Here is a 22,995-nt window from a genome sequence, read left to right as displayed (position 1 = left end):
AACATATCAGCAGCACAGCAGTAAATACCATTTTAACTCCCCATCTATCCCATTTACAGCACTGGGTAGGGTTAAAATCAGTCCTTAAGAAATTTTGCGCATCTCCTGTAATGAAATGTCAATGTTGTGAAAAACATTGGAGGCTTTTTGTCCCACCATTGCTGGTCAGGGGCAGGTGGGGTAGAAAACTACTCAGGGACATGCTCCATCATATTTTATTTATTTATTTTGTTTTATTTAGAGATACAGCACTGAAACAGGCCCTTCGGCCCACCGTGTCTGTGCCGACCAACAACTACCCATTTATACTAATCCTACATTAATCCCATATTCCCTACCACATCCCCACCACCTACCTACACTAGGGGCAATTTCCAATGGCCAATTTACCAAACAACCTGCAAGTCTTTGGCTGTGGGAGGAAACCGGAGCACCCGGTGGAAACCCACACGGTCACAGGGAGAACTTGCAAACTCCGCACAGGCGGTACCCAGAACTGAACCCGGGTCACTGGAGCTGTCATCTTCATTTCCTCGGATATTGGATCACACTGAACCAGAACCCTCATGCCTACATTTGGGGAAGCACATGATAATTTGATGCAAATAAGAAAAGCACAGCTTCTACCATGTTTCCAGCATTTGCCTTGGCTGAAAATCACAGTTGCATGCTTGACACAAGAGGTTTACCACTCTATATTGCTTTGTATTTCAATATTGAGGATGAACTCATCATGCAGGATAGATTGATGTCCAAGGCAGATCAAGTAGTGATATCACTCCATATGAGAGAACAAATGAAACACCGAAGTTACTTAAACTATTTTGGAATTCATGTTTGGCTCCAGGGAGCTGTAGAAATGATTTACCTATCTCCAATCAACAAGGCCATTGAGATCTACATATGAAGCTATGATGGATGCCAACAGTTTGAAACAAAACAACAAAAGCAAGGCCCTGGTTTTAACTGGAGGCAACTTTTTAACATGAGCATTTTGACGTCAGTGCAAAACTCACTTGCTCTGGGAAAAAAAGCTCAGGGTATTTAACTCCATGCCTCATCTAAATGCCACGGATGGCCATCACTTCTATTACAGGCAGGAAGACAGTGGTAAGTGATGCAGATTCATGTGGCCCAGAGACTGCCCCCTGAGCAATTCAGTCTATATGATAGCTACCGGGCTGTTTCAGTGATGGGGATGTAGTCACAGCAATCTGATAAACTGACTTTTAGGGGGACATTAAATTGCCATTTTTATTGTGCTATTTACATTGTATAATTTGAATTATTGAATAACTCATATTTTATTGGTGTAAAATGCTGTAGAATTATTAGGAGTAGACATGCTATCACACAACAGACCATCATTTAATTCAGGAGAATTAAAGCAACAGGAGTTAAATCATGTCACAAACTCACCAAGGTAACCACAGCCACGTGACAAGGCAGGGGATGTTTTTAAAATTGTAAAGGCACAGCAGGAAAAAGCACATAAGTCTGGTGCTGACCCTTGCTCTTTTTGATTGGTAGAATACAACAAGTGAGGTACTGAACAGATCGCCAGCTCAAAGAATGCTTGGCATGAGAATGAAAATACTCTTCCCCACAGGAAGCTAACTTCTAAAACCAGGGCAAGTAAATGATGTAAAAGCCAAGATGGCCTGGTTGTACAATAAAAGTATCAAAAAAGTTGTACCCTTTGAAAAAGCACAAGTCCTGTGCAGGTCCTTACCTTGCTCTTCTTGACTATTAAAATACACCAAGTAAGATTCCTAGACAGCTCACTAGCTCAAACTCTATTTGGCACACAAGCAAAGACAAAGAAAATAATAAAGTTCACTTTGAAAACTAAGGCTAGTTAGTGATGCAAAAGATAAAGAGGCCTGGTTTTACCTAAAACGTGCTAAGTTTAAAGGAGACATTATTAGATTTAAGCCAAAAGGAACAGTGAAATAAATGTTAGCACAAGTGAAACAGCAATGCAAGAACTGAAGATGTAAAAGCATTAAGGAGGAACCAGAGACACTTGTGGAAAACGGAGCCGTCATTGTGGAGATACCTCAGAATCACATTATCTGCTTAGTAATAGAAATATATGTACTAAGCCAATAACTTATAGTTATATAGCACCTTTAACGTAGAAAGCAGGTGGGTGGTCTGCATCCTGGGGTCTACCTGCTTTCTGCCACATTTCCGGGCCACAGGCTTTTCCAAATCTCCTTCCCCCTGTTAGTTTACTGCTGTTTACACATCCTCTGAACTCATATATTGTTTCTTTACTTTACCCATTACAAGTCTCTTTTACCTTGTCCCATTATCTATTTTGTCATTTAATCACTCCTGCCCCCCAATCTTATCACAGACTTTCATTTTTGTTGTTCCCACTCACCCAACTTCTGCCACTGACCCCCACCCGCCCCACAATCCGGCATTCCCATTACTCTGGCTCTGTACTTGCTTAAAAGCTGTTCATCTCTAACATCTTCCAGTTCTGATGAGAGCTCATTGACCTGAAATATTAATTCTGTTTCTCTCTCCACAGTTGCTGCCTGACCTGCTGAGTATTTTCCAGCATTTTCTGTTTTTATTTTTTAGGATGTTTACATTAATTGTTTAGATCTTTTACTTTGAAGCTTCTAAACCACAGGGGTTCCAAGCTTTCTCCTTTAAATATTGTCAGTGACTTAATACTTAAAAATGGCATCCAGCCTATATAAATTAAAGAAGGTAGGGTGTTAATGTAATTTGCCCAAACACGTTTTTACTGAGTCTTGAAACAGATGAGTGAAACTGCCTGACACAGATGAAAGCACCAAATGTCCTGGATTAGTGATTTTAATTGACAGCTGTGTCTTAGGCTTGTGAGAAGGAGCATGGTCAATGATCATTTGAATGGACTGCTTTGTGACCAGAGGCCTCAGTATGGGGGTTTATCTGTGGTTGTCTGAGCCCAGCTATTTAGTCTACAGTAGTCTCCAAAAAGTAGATAGGCTGTGATGGTTTGATTTCATGGCAGCATTTCACTGTGTGAGAAAATCAATAACCATTTCCTGAGGGAGCTTTTAAGATACCAAAGCCATTGTCTTTCAAAAGTTATAACAGAATGTCCCAGAAGTGTCCCAATATTATGCATTAAGCCTTCTGTTGTATATCAATATTTGAAGGAGGTTCAATCCACAAAAAAAATTAAAGCAACTGGTGTTAGGACCTTTCACAATGATACTAGGATGGGCATGTTAGAAACTTATACCATTGCCAGTGAGTGTCTGGCCACTGAGGCCAATTGTAACAGGTCAGGTACACGATTAATGTGTAACAGAGCACGAGGGCTTCTTTAAGAGCCTATTAATGTAAGAATGTAGCTGTTATTTTAGCAATGGAAGAGTTAATTGACACATTGGTTTGGTTGATGCAACAATAATTTCTGTATAAACATGGCTGTAAATAATCATGGCTGACAGGGCAATGTTAAAAAATAAAATTCTGCAAAGAATAAATAAGGAAACTGGTTTGTCCATAAGCAAGGAATATATGTAAATTAAGTCATATTAACATAATTAATTACCATCACCTAGAATGACTTCTGTGTCTGGTAAACTAGAATGTTTGATTTCACAATAATAGCGAATTAGATGTTGCAATTAACCCAATTAACGTATGTAAATTGTTTCTAATTAGTACATTACAATAGAATATTTTCATACTTACTATAATAAGTAACTCAATACTTGTCTAAAGCACACTCAACTCACAGTTTGGGACTACGATGGAAAGCCTTGTTGAAATTAGGCCAATACCTGAGATACAAATTGCACTGAATAAGTATGACACATGAATACTGTATCTACATTAGCATAGCACATGGGCATTACAAGCTACATAACTAGAGGCTGAACAACTTCTCAGTTACTTTGGGAAAAATTACTGCATCTGATTTTCATTTGTAAATTAAATATAATTTTCATAGTTCATTAATATTTCACCTTAATTACAGAAACTAAAAGCATTTATCTTAATAATTACATACCCCAACATATTACAATAAATACAGAATTGTGGGTCCCTGTAATACTAATAGGTACACCGAACTGCATCCTCTACTTATAATACAATATATACATGGTGCAGTATCAACTATATTTATAATATTCACACAGGTTTGTATCAACTGTATTTAAAGAATGCACACGGCACTGTTTAGCCTCTAATTATAATGTACACTTTATCCTTGTATTTATAATATATACATTGTGCTATATTTTTATATTTACAATATATAAACACACTGCTGAATCCTTGTGTTTATAATATAAACATGCATCTATATTCCTCATGACAGGATGGTGCATCCCTTGTATTTATAATATGAAATGGGCTGTGTCATAATTTTCAGGTTTTTGCATTAGTTACTCTCTCAGATTGAGTTTCACTGCTCAATCTTGGAATTGGACCTCATGGTCCCTTAGATTCAGAGTACAGCTTGTATTGCCCAACATCCAGTCAACAACAACATAATGCAGGCATCAAAATAGGCAACCCTCATTCACTATGCCAGCACTGAAATGTCACACATGCCACCATTAGGCAGAGACAGCTTCAAACCAAACATGGGATTAGTATACACCATTATACACAACCATGAGTTATAATGTACTCTGTGAGTTTATTAATCCTGAAGGGATGCTGAGCTATAATATACTGTGCAAGTTTATTAATATTAGGAGTGTGTGTTTAATATACAAAATGAGTTATAATATATTCCATGGGTTTATTAATATTGGTGGTGGTGCATAGTTTTACTCTGTTCTCAATGATACTAAGTTGTATATTATGTATATATAATATTCACATATATATATTGTCATGGTCCTGTAGTTTTTTTTTCTCCAGGGAATATGTGGTGTGTCTTTAAGGCTGGAAAAGGATCAGAACTGCTTTAAGAACCAGCAAGCCTCAGGAGTTGGAGAAAGTGCATTTTTGGTTGCCGTTGGATACAGCTATTTGGAGACTGCGATTCAAAGGGTGCATTCTCATTACCTTGGATACAGCCACTTGGACTGAGCATCAAGCAATACATTTGTTACAATTCAATTTTTAGCTGAAGACAGTCTGTTCTAACAGAACACAGACAGACAGCTGGTGTTAGCACCTGAAGGAAGAGCTCTCAGCCATTTAAACTGAAGGAAGAGAATTTAGTTTGTTTAATTATGATTATCTCTCAAAATTCTAAAAAATGTCAAGTCAAAACAGAGATCTCTGATAATTTAAACTGAAGACAGTGACAATCTTTTATCCCTCAAAAACTCTAAAGTCAAATTGATTCTATTGAAAGTGTTTGCAAGTTGTTAATTGTTGAAATCCATTGCTGAAGAAGGAAAGCATCAATTACTGCTAGAATTAGACTACGGACTGTTCTACAGTTGAAGGGCCTTTTTATCCCCCATCAGACAGCTGTGAGGACTTCAAGCAACACTGGTCTGTAAATTTGCAAGGACTCTATTTTTTTCTATTTTAAATGTTATTTATATCTTCATAGTGTTTAAGAATTTAGTTTTTTTTAAATTAAACAGTTAATTTGTTGATTTAAAGACACCTGGTTTAGTTAGCCTCATTCAGGGGTTAATAGATGGTACAATTTGGCTGGGTCTTTCTTTAATTTGGAAAGTTTAAAATGATATGTTAGGCGGTCTGTGGAGGGACGGGATTGAATTAACGATGCGTTTCTCCCACCACAATCAGAATCATTTTGATTGGGGGCTTTGACTGGAGCTGTCAGTCATAACAATATATATACACATACATACAAATCTATTAATACTGGGTGTATTGATACTGAGTTTAAAGGTATTAGATGTGGCTCAGTGGTGACACTCTTATCTCTGAATGGGAAGGTTGTGGTTCAAGTCTCACTCCAGAGACTTGTGCACATGATTAAGGCTGCCACATCTGTGCAGTACTGTTGGATGTGTCTTTTGATGGGGCATTAAACTGAGGCCTCTTCTGTTCTCTCCTGAAGATGTTGACTCTTCATGGATGCCAGTCAGACTCCAAAACTCCTCCAAATAACAATTATTTCTGCTCTTTCCTTCTATCTCTCTCCCTCTAACTCTGTGGATTCCAAGAATGCTGGGAACTAGGGGCTAAAAATTCATCTGTGCTGTTAATTGGGCACAGGGGTCACAATTTACAACCTGCTCATGTCAGTTCCAATGGAGGTGGGCAGCACGTAAATTTAGTGCTTCCACCTCATTACCATGATTATTGTATAGGGCCAGGGAGCTCCTGCTAGCTTTCTCTGCCTATTTCCAGCTCCCTCTTTGCTCAGCATGGGCAGTCTTTTGTTCTTAAAGGTAGTCTGTCCTTCTTAAAGGAAAGCTGCAATGAATAATATTGCTGCAATTAAAAAGATAGAAGATTGAACACAAGGGCAGAGAGAAAGTTCTAGCATGATAGATATGACACTGGAGGCATTTGTGGTGGAGGGAGACAGGAGGAGAGGCACCATCATAATTCTGTGGGGGTGGGGGGAGAGGCAAGAACCTCAAGGATCACCGTCGGAAGGGAGTGAGGAGCAGGTGGCCACGGAGGTCATTTCCTGGCATCTGGATCCGAAGACCTGGCAGCAGTAGTACCACAAGAAGTCTAATGACCTCACTCAGGTGGTCAAGGACAGCGAATGCAGCTTCATATGTCATCTCTTACCCATACCACAACCAACCTCTCACATGGCTCAATACACCACACTCCCATTACTCATCCATCAACACTTCTTGGTGCTCAGGACTCATGCCGAACATTCAGATACTCCATCTCCCCCTCACACATCTATCAATGCTGTCAGCCTCACACCTACCACTCACTGCTTCCACATACCTCCAGCTATTCAGCTATGGCAGACACTTCATCCAAACACAGTGCAACACCACCACTGACATTCTTTCCTCTCTTGTAGGACAAGGTGGAACACAATAGAAGAGAGCAGAGCAGAAGCATGGGGAACATGGATACCTGCATCTCCTGTGCCCTACGGAGGAGATGGCTTTCGGCATCATGGGGCTGACTGCAACAGAGCCCATGTCATCTGGCATCACTGAGAACATGAGGATGACAGTATGTTCCTGTCCTATGCCCTTTTTCAACTCCCAGCTCACCGTCATCTGGCTATCTGACGTGATGAGAAAGTTGCTGACAGACCATAGACCTCTTGCTTCCCACCCTTTCTGATTTTCTGCTTTCAGATGCCCAAGAACTCCCACCTCCCCAGCCACAGCAGGCCAAGGAGAAAGAGAGAGAGCAACAGCAAACCACATGAAGAGATCCCGTCACTTAATGTGACACCCCCAGCCATCAGCTCAGATACTGGCACTGCACATACTTTGGAGGCTACCACAGAGATGGAATCCAAAAGTGATGAGTCATCAAGCATGAGGATGCTGCAGTCAAGACAGGTGTAAAGGATGGTTTGTATGCCAGCACACTAGGGGACGACATTGGAGATGGGTTTTGCTGCAGGGGACTCAGATGAGGATCTGGATGGGGCAGGATACAGGAGAGAATGTTTGGGCATGCAGATGTTAGATGCATTGGCTGGCCTGCTTGCAGCGTCTTGTCACTGTCAAGGAAGATTGAAGAGTCTTGCTCCAATTTAACAGAGGGCATCACGCAGAGCTTGCTGCAGACCCAGAGGCATTCCAACTGTAGTCCCCATACCTGTTGCAGCCTTTGTATGCACAGGTTACCCACTCCTCCACCCTCCCTGTGAGGATGCAGCAACACCCTCTGCCAAGTCCAGGAACTCATCACAATACCTCTAGAAAAACCCACAATACTTCCAGACACTTTGCAATAGCATAAGTTATTGAAAATTACTTTTCCTGCAAGTTGGGTGCCTAGCCCTTTAAATAGCACTGGTGCAGAACCCATCTTGCAGCTCAACATTAGTTCTTTGCAAAGCGATGTGCAAATTCATTGAATGGACCTGTGTGGTCCAAATTAGGCAGTCTGGTGTAACATCAGCCAGTAGAGCTGTGTGACGTCAGGATAGCACTACCTCACATGCTTCCAATGCATGCAGGGGACCAGGCACGGGTGCTTTTCTCAAGAGGGTGTGCTGCATCGGCCATGCTGGAAGCAGCAGATGGTGCAGCATGCACCTCCAGGAGGTAACAAGGCTTCTGTACCAAATTCACACCCTAGATAATCAGTTTCCTATGTTTTTCAGATTCAGTCAGACAATACGAAAAATCCTTTTCCTGTCACCATTCTGAATAAGCATATGCCTCAAAAGTCAGTTGACAGGCTATTTGATTGCTGAGTCTGATATTGTCCTCATACAATATCTACACATGTCACCTACTTGGATAAAATCCCCTCTCTAATCCAGGGAAAGTGCTGCTAATTAAAATACACTGCTGCAGCTCTGCCTAGAGCGGGCTAACTCAGCACAGACCAGGAATCAAACCTGCTATGTTCCTGCCTACATGGCTGAGTTCTACATGTGGTGGTTCATTCCCCATTTACTGAAAGGCATCCCATTCAAAAAATGTTTCTTAAAGACTCCGCAAGCTCACTGAATGTCTCTCACCTTCATCCCTCTCCTTTCAGTCTCTCAATTATGCCCTCTGTCTTTGCTCCTTTCTCTAGTGGAACTGTATGCACTTGCAGGGGGATACTTTGCAACTAGATGCACAGGTCACTGGTTAATGAAACCAAGGTACCATATGTAGATCACTCCCATGGTCACAGTGTGTGCCATGTCTTCCTCAGGTAATGAAAAGTGCTTCTTGAACCACGTCCAAAATAAATGCAGCTGACATTGTCGGACAGTTTATTTTTAGATCCCTCTCATGTCAAATTCAAACAGATCATAAATTTGCTTCTCACAGAATCCACTGAATTCCAATGTGGGTTCATATCCACTCCATCATTGCTTCTGTGCAGTTATTAAGAGCTTTTTGTTTGACTTGAAGTTTTATTATTTATCGGGGTCTCTTTGAGGGCAGAGCGAACATTACTATCACTTCCCCTTCCCCCCTCTTTGAAAAACCTCTCTATAATTCAACAGCAACTAGGACTCAAATCTTCTGCAGGTTGCCACGCCTTTCTGATTTTACTGTGCATTCAAAATCTTTTTTAGTTGCCAGAATGTATAATAAGTATTTCTGTATCATAAGCAGCAATGACAATTTACACTTGCATAGCACTTCAATGCAGCAAAATGCTCATAAATTGGGGATATGGTCGGAGCAAAGATAAAGCTGAGATGACCAAGACTAGATCACAGAGGTAGATTTTGAAGGAAAACAAGAAGGTAGCAGAGCTAAGAGGTCTGGGGGAGTGGGGAGTGGGGGGAGTTCCAGAATGCAGAACGTGGGACTGAAGGCTTTGCTAGCAATGGACAGGCATTGGGGGAGATGCACAGTAGCCAGATACAGAATTATGGAATGTGTGAGATGAGAGGTAGGGTTGGCGAAGGTCACAGAAATAGGGTAGAGTAAGATTGTATAAAGATTTGAAAATTGCAGGGGCGATTTGATGGGAGGGGAGATATATGCACTGGGAGATAGGAAGCCAGTGGAAGTTAATGAGGATAGGGGTGATGGGTGAGTAGGAGTTCCTGTGGGATAAGATACGGGCAGCGGAATTCTGGTTGTGTTTGTGTAGCTTGGGGGCCAGCAAGGAATATGTTAAAGAAGCCAAGCTTGGAGCTGGCAAAAGCATTGATCTGAGGTAGAGACAGAGTGAATAATATTATACAATAGAAATAGGTGACCTTAATGATAGACTGCATGTGAGGTTTAAAGATCACCTCAGGTCAAAGAGAACCAATGGTTATGCACCACCAATTTCAGTTTGAGCAAGTAGATGAGAAAGGTGATGGAATTAGGATATATGACAAACATAGAAATAAAACAGCATTGGGAAACATTTAACAGGATAATCAAGTGAGTCCACAAGAAATTACTTTGCCTCAATATTTACCAGGGAGACTGACATAGTGGACATAACATTAGAAGAGATCAAAATATATATAAAGATATTTAATATAGAAAGGGGAGAGATAATTGATAAACTAATCAAACTTAGAGAAGATAAAACCCCCGGTCTGGATGGAATGCATCCATGCATATTAAAAGAAGTTTGGGAAAAGATAGCAGAGGCACTATTACATATACATAAAAATTCATAAGGATAGGGAATAGTGCCATAGGACTGATGGACAGTTAATGTGATTCCTTTATTTACAAAGAGAGGGAGACAATTTCGGGAACTATCGACCAATTAGCTTAATGTTAATGGTAGGAAAGATAATGGAATCCTTACTCGAAGTTGTAATAGAAAAACATCCAGAAACGGAAAATAAAATGAAGAGTAGTCAACGCACATTTCAAAAGGAATGGTCATGCTTGACTAACCTTAATGGATTATTTGAAGAGGTAACAAAAAGAATACATAAGGGTAATGTTATAAATGTAATGAGGGTAAATTTGATAACACCCAAAACAGGTTTGAGGATCATGATGAAAGATTAGCCCACACACATTGCTTCTGATGCAGGCAGCATGCAAATTTCATTTTACCTGCTAATTTAAATGATAGTAGTGTGTAGCCAGCGCTAAGCTGAGTTGTTGCATGCCTAAGCAAGGGGTGCAAAATCATAAGGAGCTTGCACAAGTTCAAGCTAGCTTGCACTACTGCCACCTCTTAACAGGGAGGTCCATTTTGACTGGAGCAGATGCTGGAAGTCATTCTAGAAGTCAGTTTGACCTGGAAAGACACAGGAATGGCACTATATGGCAGAGAACAGGCTCCAAGTTTCTCTGACACAGCATTGGAGGCCTTAGTGCAGGAGGTGGACAGGATTAGAGGTCCTCTATCCACAGGGAGCCAGGAGGCCCTCCAAACAAACTCTGAGAAGGCAGTGGGAACAGTTAGCCATACAGGTCAATGCCAGCAGTGTAGCCCAAGGACATGGATGCAGTGCTGAAAAAAGTTCAACTACCCCACACAAGTGGTCAAGATCAGTGAATGCATCTTTAAATGCCATATTCCCCCAATTGTACCACTAATCTTACACACTGCTCAATTCTCCACACCCCCACATTCACCTGCCAACAATCTCTATCGATCACTACTCATGCCTCTCATTCATAGCTTCCCTTACCATCACACACTTAGCACTGTTGCAAGTCTTACATCCACATCTCTCAGTTTGCACACACTACCAGCTACTCAACCATGACAGGCACATCACCTAGACACATTGCACCACACTCAATGACATACTACCCTCTCTCTTGGGGAACAAGATGGCAAACAACTGTAGGCAGCATCAACTAACTGCCAGGGCACAGGCACAGCTGCATGTCTTCACCCCTGTGGAGGAGAAGGTAACCGCCATCATTAGAGCCGCCATGACTGAGGTCATGGCCAGCAGCAGGGCTACAAGCATTGGAGATTATGTTATTCTTCTAGCTAAACCACCTTCTCACATCTTTGGATACCCAAACTGCACATGGTGTAAGCATGCACACCACTTATTTCTCCCCCTGTCCTTCACCACAACCTTACCCTTGTGCCTTTCTCTTTTCAGATACCCAGGAACTGCAACCTGGCCAGGTAATGTTGCAGGAGCAAGAAGTGAAAGAGGAGGTGACTGATGATGATGAGACACCATCACTCGATCTCACACGCGCAGCCACCAGCTTAAATACTGACACTGCAGATACCTTAGAGGGTAGCATAGAGGAAGGACCTGAACATGGTGAGTCACAGGATGTGAATGGCCTGCAGCAGGGCAGGAGGATAGGGCAGCACAGCTCATTGGAGTGCGAGATTGCACACAGGTTCTCAGATGAGAATTTCAATGGGGCGGTGTAAGGAAAAGGCTGATGGGTAAGCACACAGAAATGCTTGGTGCATTGGTGGGCCAAACTTGGTACGTGGCTTTGTGCAGAACTTGAAGTCCATCCTTTCCAGCATGGAAATGGTGGCCAACTCCATTAGCACAGTGGTGGACCCAACCACGATGCAGTGTCTGATGATCAATGTCTCAGCTTCCATTGCAGCACAAGAAGAAGCCACCCAACATGAGTGCTGCAATGGAAGCTCAGACTGAAATCAAGCAAATGTAGCTTGCTGCCTTGCAAAGCTCAGGCTGCTGCCATTGTGGCTGTGGATACCAATGTTCAACGGGGCTTGCAAAGTCTCACAGCAGTCCAGCAATCAGTTCTCCAATGCATTACTAGGATTGCTAAGACACTACCCCATGTAACAAGGGCTGTGTCATCATGATTCTGCAGGATGCTGTGACCATAACAAATCTTGACACGCACTCAGAGGGCTGGATTTTGTTCCCAGCCCAACATGGGTTCTGTAGCGAGATGGGGGTGGGGGAGGGGGTGTGGGGGAGTGGAGAATTGGAGCGGCAGCGGCCGCCATGGAGCCCAAGACCAACATTGTCGGACCCGATCTTCCAGGCAACAGCGAGACTCCGTGGTGGACCTCTACTGCTCTGCAATGCGACCCTACTTTACATATTTAAAATAGCTCCCTGCATAAATTTAAATTTAATTCGCTGCAATCTAACCTTCAGTTCCCAATTTTGAGCACGTCGTATAGCACTCACATACCTTCACTTTCCCGTCTAGGAAAAGCTGGCGCCACCAAGGTGGGGATGGGGTCAACTCTGCATTATTTTGTGTATGGTGGGGGGAAGGAATCAACTCTGCATTCTTTAGTTTATGGGGGGGAAGGGGTCAACGCTGCATTTTTTAGTGTATGGGGGGAATGGGTCAACTCTGCATTATTTAGTTCATGGGGGGAAAGGGGTCAACTCTGCATTATTTAATGTCTTGGGGGCAGGGGTCAACTCTGCATAATTTTTGTGTGGGGGGAAAGGGGTCAACTCTGCTTTATTTAGTGCATGGGGGGAAAGGGGACAACTCTGCATTATTTTGAACTGTTTGCAGGGCTCGCAGCCTTTTAAAAATGGTGTGAGCACCTGCTCCTGCATCAGGTGACACCGTGAACGTGGTCGCCAATACCGCCCCCGTCACATCACTCGCGGGGTGGCCGCCATCAATACGTTAAAGTGGTCGCCTGCCATGTATTCGCGGCGGCACGGGTCCCTTGTTGGGCGGCTATCATGTTCTGCACCCGCTGCTGCTCCTGGCAGCGGGACAACAAAATCCAACTCATAGTCATTTAAGCACAGAAGGAGGCCATTCAGCCCATTGAGTCCATGCCAGCTCTCCACAGAGCTATGCAGTCAGACACACTCCCCGGCTTGATCCCCATAGCCCTGCAAGTCTATTTCTGTCAGGTAGATATTCAACTTCCTCTTGAAGTCATTGATCATCTCCGCTTCCACCACCCTTGTGGGTTGCGAGTTCCAGGTCATTACAACCCGCTGTCTTTTGCCCAACACTTTCAATCTGTATCCCCAAGTCCTTGTACTATTTGTTAATGGGAACAGATTTTCCTTGTCTATCGTAGCTAAACCTGTCATAATCTTGTACACTTCTAATATCCCCTCAATCTCCTTTGTTTTAAGGAGAACAAACCCAGCTTTTCCAACCTAACCTTGAAACTAAAATCCTCCATCCCTGGAACCATTCTGGTAAATCTCCTCTGCACCCTCTCAAGGACCCTCACATCCTTCCTGAAGTGTGATGACCAGAACTGGATGCAAGCATAGAAGTAGGATCTGAAAATGGTGAGTCGCAGGATGTAAGTGGCCTACAGCAGGGCAGGAGGAAAGGGTAGCAGGTGCCACCTTGTTGGACCTAACCAGTGGGGCCTAACCAGAGCTTTATAAAGGTTCAGCATAGCTTCCCTTCTTTTGTACTCAATGCTTCTATTTATGAAGCCCAAGATCTGTGCACATGCACCCCCAGGTCCCTCTGTTCCTGCACACTATTTAGAACTGTGCCATTAAGAATATATTGCCTCTCCCTATTCCTGCTGCCAAAATGCATCACCTCACACTTGTCTGTATTAAATTCCATCTGCCACCTCTCTGCCCATTCTGCTAGCCATAGATATGTCCTGTTGTAGGCAGTTCATATCATCCTCACGGTTTGCTACACTTCCAAGTTTGGTGGCATCAGCAAATTTGGAGATTTTACTCTGTATTCCAAGATCCAAGTCATAGAGAGAGAGAGAGAGCGAGAGAGCAAAAAAAAAAGTGGTCCCAGCACTGACCCTTGGGAAACAACACTGTCTACCATCCTGCAGTCTAAAAAGCAACATTTACTATGATTCACTGTTTTCTGACCTTAAGCTAATTTTTTATCCAATTGGACACTGACCCTCCTATTCCATGAGCCTCCATTTTGTTAACAAGACTTTTATGTGGTACCTTATGAGATGATTTCTTAAAATCCATATAAACAACATCAACTGTATTCCCTTCATCAGTCTTCTCTGTTACTTCATCAAAAATATCAATTAGATTAGTCAAGCATGATCTGCCTTTTGCAAATCCATGCTGGCTATCCTTAATTGACTCGAACCTCTCTAAATGTCCGTTGATATTTTCCCTGATTATTCTTTTTAAAACCTTATTCACCACTGATGTTAAACTAACTGGCCTGTAGTTACCAGGACTGTCCTCACACCCTTTCTTGAATAAGGGTGTCACATTTCCACTCTCCAATCCTCTGGCAACTCCCCCATATCCAGGGAAGATTGGAAGATTATGACAAGACCTTCCACTATCTCCATCCCCACTTCCTTTAGCAACCTGGGATGCAAGCCATCTGGATCAGGTGACTTATCTACCCTAAGCACAGCCAGCCTTTTTAGTACCTCGCTCCTCTCAATTTTTATCTTATCCATTGCCTTTATTCTCCTACTGATATTTTGTCAGCTTCCATTTCCTTATTGAACTCTGACACAAAGTACTGATCAAATATATTAGCCTTGCCCTGCACCTCTAAGCATGTATTACCCTCTCTGTCCCTAATAGGCCCCACTCCTCCTTTTACTACTCACTTACTATTTACATGCCAGTAGAAGATCTTTGGGTTCCCTTTTATGTTGACTGCCATTCTATTTTCATATTCACTCTTTGCCAGGCTTATTTTCCTCTTCACCTCCCCTCTCAACTTATTGTATATGGCCTGGTTCTCACTTGATGAGTTCACCTGACATGCATCATACACCCTCTTTTTTGGTTTCAGCATCATCTCTATCTCCCTTGTCAACCAAGGAGCCCTGTTCTTGGTTCCTCTACCTTGCACCCTTGTTGGATTGTTCCTCGCCTGTACCAAAAGCATCTCTTCCTTAAAGATAATCCATTGTTCCGATACAGGTTTTCCTGTCCAATTTTGGTTCCATGGAGACATAGAGTCATAGAATTATACAGCACAGAAACAGGCCCTTCGCCATATCGTGTCTGTGCCGGCCATCAAGCACCTAACTATTCGAATCCCATTTTCTAGCACTTGTATGCTATGGCATTTCAAGTGCTCATCTAAATACTGATTAAATGTTGTGAGGGTTCCTGCCTCCACCACCTTTTCAGGCAGTGCGTTCATATTCCAACCACCCTCTGAGTGAAGACATTTTTCCTCGAATCCCCTCAAAAGCTCCTGCCCCTTACCTTAAATCTATGCCCCCTGGTTATTGACCCGTCCACTAAGGGAAAAAGTTTTTTCCTATCTAACCTATCAATGCTCCTCATAATTTTGTACACCTCAATCATGTCCCCCCTCAGCCTTCTCTGTTCTAAGGAAAACAATCCTAGCCTTTTCAGTCTCTCTTCATAGCTGAAATGCTCCAGCCCAGGCAACATCCTGCTGAATCTCCTCTGCACCCTCTCCAGTGCAATCACATCCTTCCTACAGTGTGGTGCCCAGAACTGTACACAGTACTCCAGCTATGGCCTAACTAGCGTTTTATACAGCTCATCATAACCTCCCTGCTCTTACATTCTATGCCTCGGCTAATAAAGGCGAGTATCCCATTTGCCTTCCAAACCATCTTATCTACCTGTGCTGCTGCTTTCAGTGATTTATGGACGAGTACATCAAGGTCCCTCTGACCCTCTGTACTTCCTTGGGTTCTACCATACATTGTATATTCCCTTGCCTTGTTAGTCTTCCCAAAATGCATCACCTCACACTTTTCAGGATTAAATTCCGTTTGCCACTGCTCTGCCCATCTTACGAGCCCATCTATATCATCCTGCAACCTAAGGCTTTGCTCCTCACTATTTCCGATACCACCAATTTTCGTGTCATCTGCGCACTTACTGATCATACCTCCTATATTCATGTCTAAATCATTAATGTACACTACAAACGGCAAGGGTCCCAGCACTGATCCCTGCAGTACACCACTGGTCACAGGCTTCCACTCGCAAAAACAACCCTCGACCATCACCATCTGCCTCCTGCCACTAAGCCAATTTTGGATCCAATTTGCCAAATTGCCCTGGATCCCATGGGCTCTTACCTTCTTAACCAATCTCCCATGCGATACCTTATCAAAAGCCTTACTGAAGTCCATGTAGACTATATCAACTGCTTTACCCTCATCTACACGTTTAGTCACCGCCTCGAAAAATTCAACCAAGTTAGTTAGACAAAATCTCCCCTGACAAAGCCATGCTGACTGTCCCTGATTAATCCCTGTCTCTCTAAGTGGAGATTAATCCTGTCCCTCAGAATTTGTTCCAATAGTTTCCCAACCACTGATGTTAGACTCACTGGCCTGTAATTACCTGGTTTATCCCTGCTACCCTTCTTGAATAATGGTACCAGATTCGCTGTCCTCCAGCTCTCTGACCGCTCCTGTGGCCAGAGATGATTTGAAAATTTGTGTCAGAGCCCCTGCTATCTCTTCCCTTGTCTCACATAACAGCCTGGGATACATCTCATCTGGGCCTGGGGATTTATCCACTTTTAAGCCCACTAAAACAGCTGATACTTCCTCCGTTTCAATGCTAATATGTTCCAGTATATCACAATCCCCCCCCTGATCTCTACACCTACATCGTCCTTCTCCATAGTGAACACAGATGAATAGTAATCATTTAAAACCTCATCTATGTCTTCCGGCTCCACACACAGATTGCCACTTTGGTCCCTAATGGGCCCTACTCTTTCCCTGGTTATCCTCTGGCACTTAATATACTTATAAAATGCCTTAGGATTTTCCTTTAACTTGCCCGCCAGCGTTTTTTCATGTCCCCTCTTTGCTCTCCTAATTACTTTTTTAAGTACCCCCTACACTTTCTATACTCCACTAGTGCCTCCGCTGTTTTCAGCACTCTGAATCTGCCGTACGTCTCCTTTTTTTTCCTGATCCAGTCCTCTATATCCCTTGACATCCAGGGTTCCCTGCACTCGATGGTCCTACCCTTCACCTTAACAGGTACATGTTGGCTCTGAACTCTCACTATTTCCTCTTTGAATGACTCCCACTGGTCTGATGTAGACTTTGCTACAAATAGCTGCCCCCAGCCCACTTAGGCCAGATCCTGTCTTATCATATTGAAGTCGGCCTTCCCCCAATTCAGTGCCTTTATTTCTGGTCCATCTTTGTCCTTTTCCATAACTACCTTAAATCTTACAGAGTTATGGTCACTATCCCTGAAATGCTCCCCCACTGACACTTCTACCACTTGTCCGGCTTCATTCCCTAAGATTAGGTCCAGGACGCCCCTTCTCTTGTAGGACCTTCTACATACTAGCTCAAAAAGTTCTCCTGAATGCGTTTTACGAATTCCACCCCCTTTAAGCCTTTTGCACTAAGACTATCCCAGTTGATATTGGGGAAGTTGAAATCCCCTATTATTATTACCCAATTATTTTTACACCTCTGAGATTTGCTTACATATTTGCTCCTCTATCTCTCCCTGCCTGTTTGGAGGCCTATAGTACACTCCCAGCCAAGTGATTGCTCCCTTTTTGTTTTTAAGTTCTACCCATATGGCCTCATTTGAGAACCTTCTAAGATATCATCCCTCCTTACTGCAGTAATTGACTCCTTGATCAACAGTGCAATGCCACCTCCTCTTTTACACTGCCATTACGCCTGAAGATTCTACACCCTGGAATATTAAGCTGCCAGTCCTGCCCCTCCCTCAACCATGTTTCTGTGATAGCAATAATATCATAATCCCATATGCTCATCATTGCTCCCAATTCATCTGCCTTACTAGTAAGACTCCTTGCATTAAAATAGATGCAATCCAGCCTTGCATTTACTCCGCTCTTGGCGTTCTCCACACAGGTCCGCTCCTCTCCGCTCTGCTCCCGGAAAGTAAGTGACTGGGCCTCGATCCTCGGGCTCAATTTATCGGCTCCGCTCTCGCCGTTCTCCCCACAGGTCCGCTCCACTCCCTGGGTAGATCCCTTCTAATCGCATTGAAATTATCTCTCTTCCAATCTAGAGATTCTACTTTATTTTGTTCCTTGCTTTTCTGCATCACTAGTCCAAACCTTATGACCCACCTCATTTCCCAGCACTAGATCCAACAATACCTCTTTTCTAGTTGGACTGAGAACATACTGATCAAGGAAGTTCTCCTGAACACATTTTAGAAATTCTTCCCCCTCCTTATCCTTTACTCTAAAATTATTCTAATCGATATTTGGGTAACTAAAGTCCCCCAATATCACCACTCTATAGATCTTGCACATCTCTGTGATTTCCCTGCAGATTTGCTCCTCTATCTTTCTCACTATTTGGAGGCCTATAGAGTACTCCTAGTAGTGTGACCATACCCTTTTTGCTCCTCTAACCAAATGGATTCTGTCCTTGCCCCTTCAAGGACATCCTTCCTTTCCAGCACTGCAATGTCTTCCCTAATTAGGACTGCTACCCCACCTCCCTTTATACCTTCTCTATCTTTTCTGAATACTTTATATCCTTGTATATTAAGCACCCAGTCCTCACCATTTTAAAGCCACGTTTCCATTATTGCCACTGCATCATATTCCCATACTGCTATTTGTGCTTGTAGCTCACCAACCTTATTCACCACACTTCATATGTTTACACACATGCACTGTAATCCTGTTTTTGCATTCTTCATAGACATTCTCAGTCCACTCCCATCTAATTCAAAACTATTCCCTTCTCTAGTACTGTCTAACACTCTCACTCTGACCCCACCTATTTCCTATTCTAGTGCCATCTGTCTCTTCCAATTCTCTGTGCACCTTGGTGTTGCTCTTTTGTATTATCTCCTGGTTCTCACACCCCTGCCAAGTTAGTTTAAATCCTCCCCAAACAGCACTACCAAATCACCCCGCAAGGAAATTTGGCCCAGCTCCGTTCAGGTGCAACCTGTCCGGGCTGTACAGGTCGCACCTTCTCCAAAACTGGTCCCAGTGCCCCAGGAATCTAAAGTCCTCCTTCCTGCACCATCTTTCCAGCCACGCATTCATCTGCACTTTCCTCTTATTTCTATTATCACTTGCGAGTGGTACTGGGAATAATCCAGAGATTACTACTTTTGAGGTCCTGCTTGCTAATTTTTTACCGATCTTACTAAACACTTTCTGCAGGACCACATACCTATTCCTGCCTATGTCGTTGGTACCAATGTGGACCATGACTGGTGGATGTTCATCCTCCCCCTTCAGGGTGCTCTGCAGCCATTCAGTGACATCCTTGACCCTGGCACCAGGGAGGCAACACACCATCCTGGATTCATGTCTGAGGCCACAGAAATGCCTGTCTATTCCCCTGACTATTGAATCTCCTATCACTATTGCTCTTCCAGTCTTCCTTGTACCCTCCCCCTTGTACATCTGAGGCACCCATGATGTCATGGTCTTGGCTGTGGTTGCACTCCCCAGATGTACCATCACTTTCCACAATACTCAGAGCTGAACACCAGTTGGAGAGTGAGTTGCACTCAGGGGTGTCCTGCACTACCTACCTGTTTCTTCTTGACTGTTTGTGGTCACCCATTCCCTCTCTGCCTGCATATTCTTAAGTTGCAGCATGACCACACCTATAAATGTGCTATCCATGAAACTCTCAATCTCACGGATATACCGCTGTGATGCCAGCTGCTGCTCGAGTTCCGAAACCTGGCGCTCAAGCTGCTGCAACTGATGACACTTCCTGTAGATATGGTTGTCCAGGACATGAGAAGCATCCTCGAGTTCCCACATAGCACAGGATGTGCACTCCAGAGGTTGGAGCAGCCTGCCATTCCTCTATCTATTAGATAATAAACGTTGGTACTACAACTAAACCCTGCTACTGATAAACCCTGCTACTACTAATACTAATAATCCTACCAATAGTAATAATAACCTTACTACTGATAATAATACTAATCTACCTTGCCACTATTAATACACCCTACCAGTGCTAAAACATTACCGAGTAGTAATAATCTCACCGATAGTAATAAACCTTACAAACAGTAGTAGAAATAAATAGGAAATACGCATCAGCCAATCTAATAAACTTTACTACTATTAATAAACCTTACTACTATGAATAAAACCTGACAATTACTAAAATTACCCGCGTTTTGAAAGATAAATGAGAAAAATACTCACCTACCAATCAGCTACCTGTTTTCTTGTGATGTCACATTTTGATTTTTCTCTGAACGTGGTCAGTCCGCTCTCGTTCGCTCTTTCCCACTGCTCTGTTAAACTCCCCCTTGGTCTTGCTCTCGCTCGCTCTTTCCCACTGCTCTGTTAAACTCCCCGCTGGTCTCGCTGTCTTTTGCTGTTTCCCGCTGCCGCCACTTTGTTAAGCTCCCCGCTAGTCTTGCCCTGCAGGTACTGCAGGTTTCCTCCAGTGTGGTCCAGGCAGCAGAAGCGTTTCTTAAGCATCCCAATGGTCTGCTCAATGACATTCCTGGCTCTCATTGGATGCGTGCTGCCCACGTGTGCATGGGTTGCGCACTGGAGTCATAAGCTAGGTCGTCAACAGGTAACCCTTGTCGCCCAGCAGCCACCCTCGGGTTCCTTGTGGTGGCTGATGGCGCAGGAACTACTGAAGAAAACAGGCATCATGACTGCTGCCAGGACAGTGAGCACTGACCTCCCTGTTTGCACATCAGTTGTATGTTAAGGGAATGCAGCCCTTTGTGGTTGTGGTACATCTTTGAACTTAGATGCAATGCCCACAAAGCAAAATATGTGCAGTCAATGGTACCAAGTCATTGGGAGGAGCACACTATCCTGGCGAAACCACATGCACACTTCTCTTCCCTTAAAGTATGTCAGTCACTTCCCTTATCCATCAGTGGGCAGCAAACTGCGACATTTTGGAGATGTTCCCTGCTCCGACTTGAAAGGAACCAGATGCAAAGAAATTCATGGCCATAAGTTATCTTTACAGCCACTGACAATGCCATCCTTGCCCTTCTCTGAAGCTGCAGTCCTGCCTGCAACAGATGGCAGACAGTAAACACCTCCCAAGTGAAAGGTAGGAGAATTGCTCCCTAAAGACTCTTGCCGGACAGAGCCTCCTGCTGAGAGCTTTTCTCCCTCTTCTCCTTCTCCCTTTTCAAGCAGCTTGTCCTCTTCTGTGTTGCCTTTGCTTATTCTCCATTCTGCAGGCCAAAGGAAATGGAAACCACTGCATCCATGACTGGGAGCAACTGGTAAGAGCAGAACCCTTGAAGTCAGGTTGAACCAAGGTCTTCACCATGTGCCACACTACTCCCAGTAGACCTCACCAACTTTAAATGACAGTAAAAACCACCAAACACTTCCACTAATTCAGCAGCAACCAGTAAAAATCAATCAGCAACTAACCTGAGAGTGGTTGATGATCTCTTTAAATAGCCCTGTTGTGGTTGGGCTGGGTGGGGGGGTGTGGTGGTGAGGGGGTGTTGTTTCTGGTGCTGAATGCATGCTCAGCTGTGCAAGGTTAAGAAAGGGCATTAGCTGATGTTTTGAGGTTGAAAATGGTATTGTACAGTCAAACACCTGTTTCATGTTGATTGACATCACAATTTGCCTACTCTGCATACTTTCAGTGCCGAAAGATGAGGTGCCAACCTGGTGAAGCTGCAACACAGGACTACATGCATGCTAAACAGTGGAAACAGTATGCGATAGACAGAGCAAAGTAATCTGACAGAGCTGATCAAAGCTCTGCAGTCCCACCATATTCAGTCGTGAATGGTGGTGGACAATTAAACACGTAACTGGAGGAGGAGACCCCACAAACATCCCCATCCTCAATGATGGGGGAGTCCAGCACCTCAGTACAAAAGACAAGGCTGAAGCATTTGCAACCATCTTCAACCAGCAGTGCCGAGTTTCTCCTGAGGTCCCAAGCATCACAGATGCCAGCCTTCCTTCAATTTGATTCACTCCACATGAGATCAGGAAATGGCTGAAGTCACTGGATACTGCCAGGCCCTGACAATATTCCAGCTGTAGTACTGAAGACTTGTGCTCCAGAACTAGCTGTGCCCCCAGACAAGCTGTTCCAGTACAGCTACAACACTGGCATCTACCTGGCAATGTGGAAAATTACTCAGATGTGTCCTGTACACAAAAAGTAGGACAAATACAATCCGGCCAATCATTACCCTATCAGTCTACTCTCAATCATGCACACAGTGATGGAAGATCTTGTTGACAGAGCTATCAAGCGGCACTTGCTCAGCAATAACCTGCTCATCACCGCTCAGTTTGGATTCTGCCCAGGCCACTTGACTCCAGACCTCATTACAGCCTTGGTCCATACATGGACTAAAGAGCTGAATTTCAGAGGTGAGGTGAGAGTGACTACCTTTGATGTCAAGGCAGCATTTGACCGAGTATAGCATCAAGGAGCCGTAGCAAAATTGAAATCAATGGGAATCGGAGGAAAACCCTTCACTGGTTAGAGTCTTACCTGGCACAAAAACAAGATGGGTGTGGTTCTTGGAGGCCAATCATCTCAAACCCAGGACATCACTGCAGAGGTTCCTCAGGGGAGTGCCGTAGGCCCAACCATCTTCAGCTGCTTCATCAATGACCTTCCCTCCAACATAAAGACAGAAGTGGGGAT

This window comes from Heterodontus francisci, chromosome 15 (assembly GCF_036365525.1).
Source record: "Heterodontus francisci isolate sHetFra1 chromosome 15, sHetFra1.hap1, whole genome shotgun sequence".
Classification (NCBI taxonomy): domain Eukaryota; kingdom Metazoa; phylum Chordata; class Chondrichthyes; order Heterodontiformes; family Heterodontidae; genus Heterodontus; species Heterodontus francisci.
Note: the sequence above shows the minus strand (reverse complement) of the source record.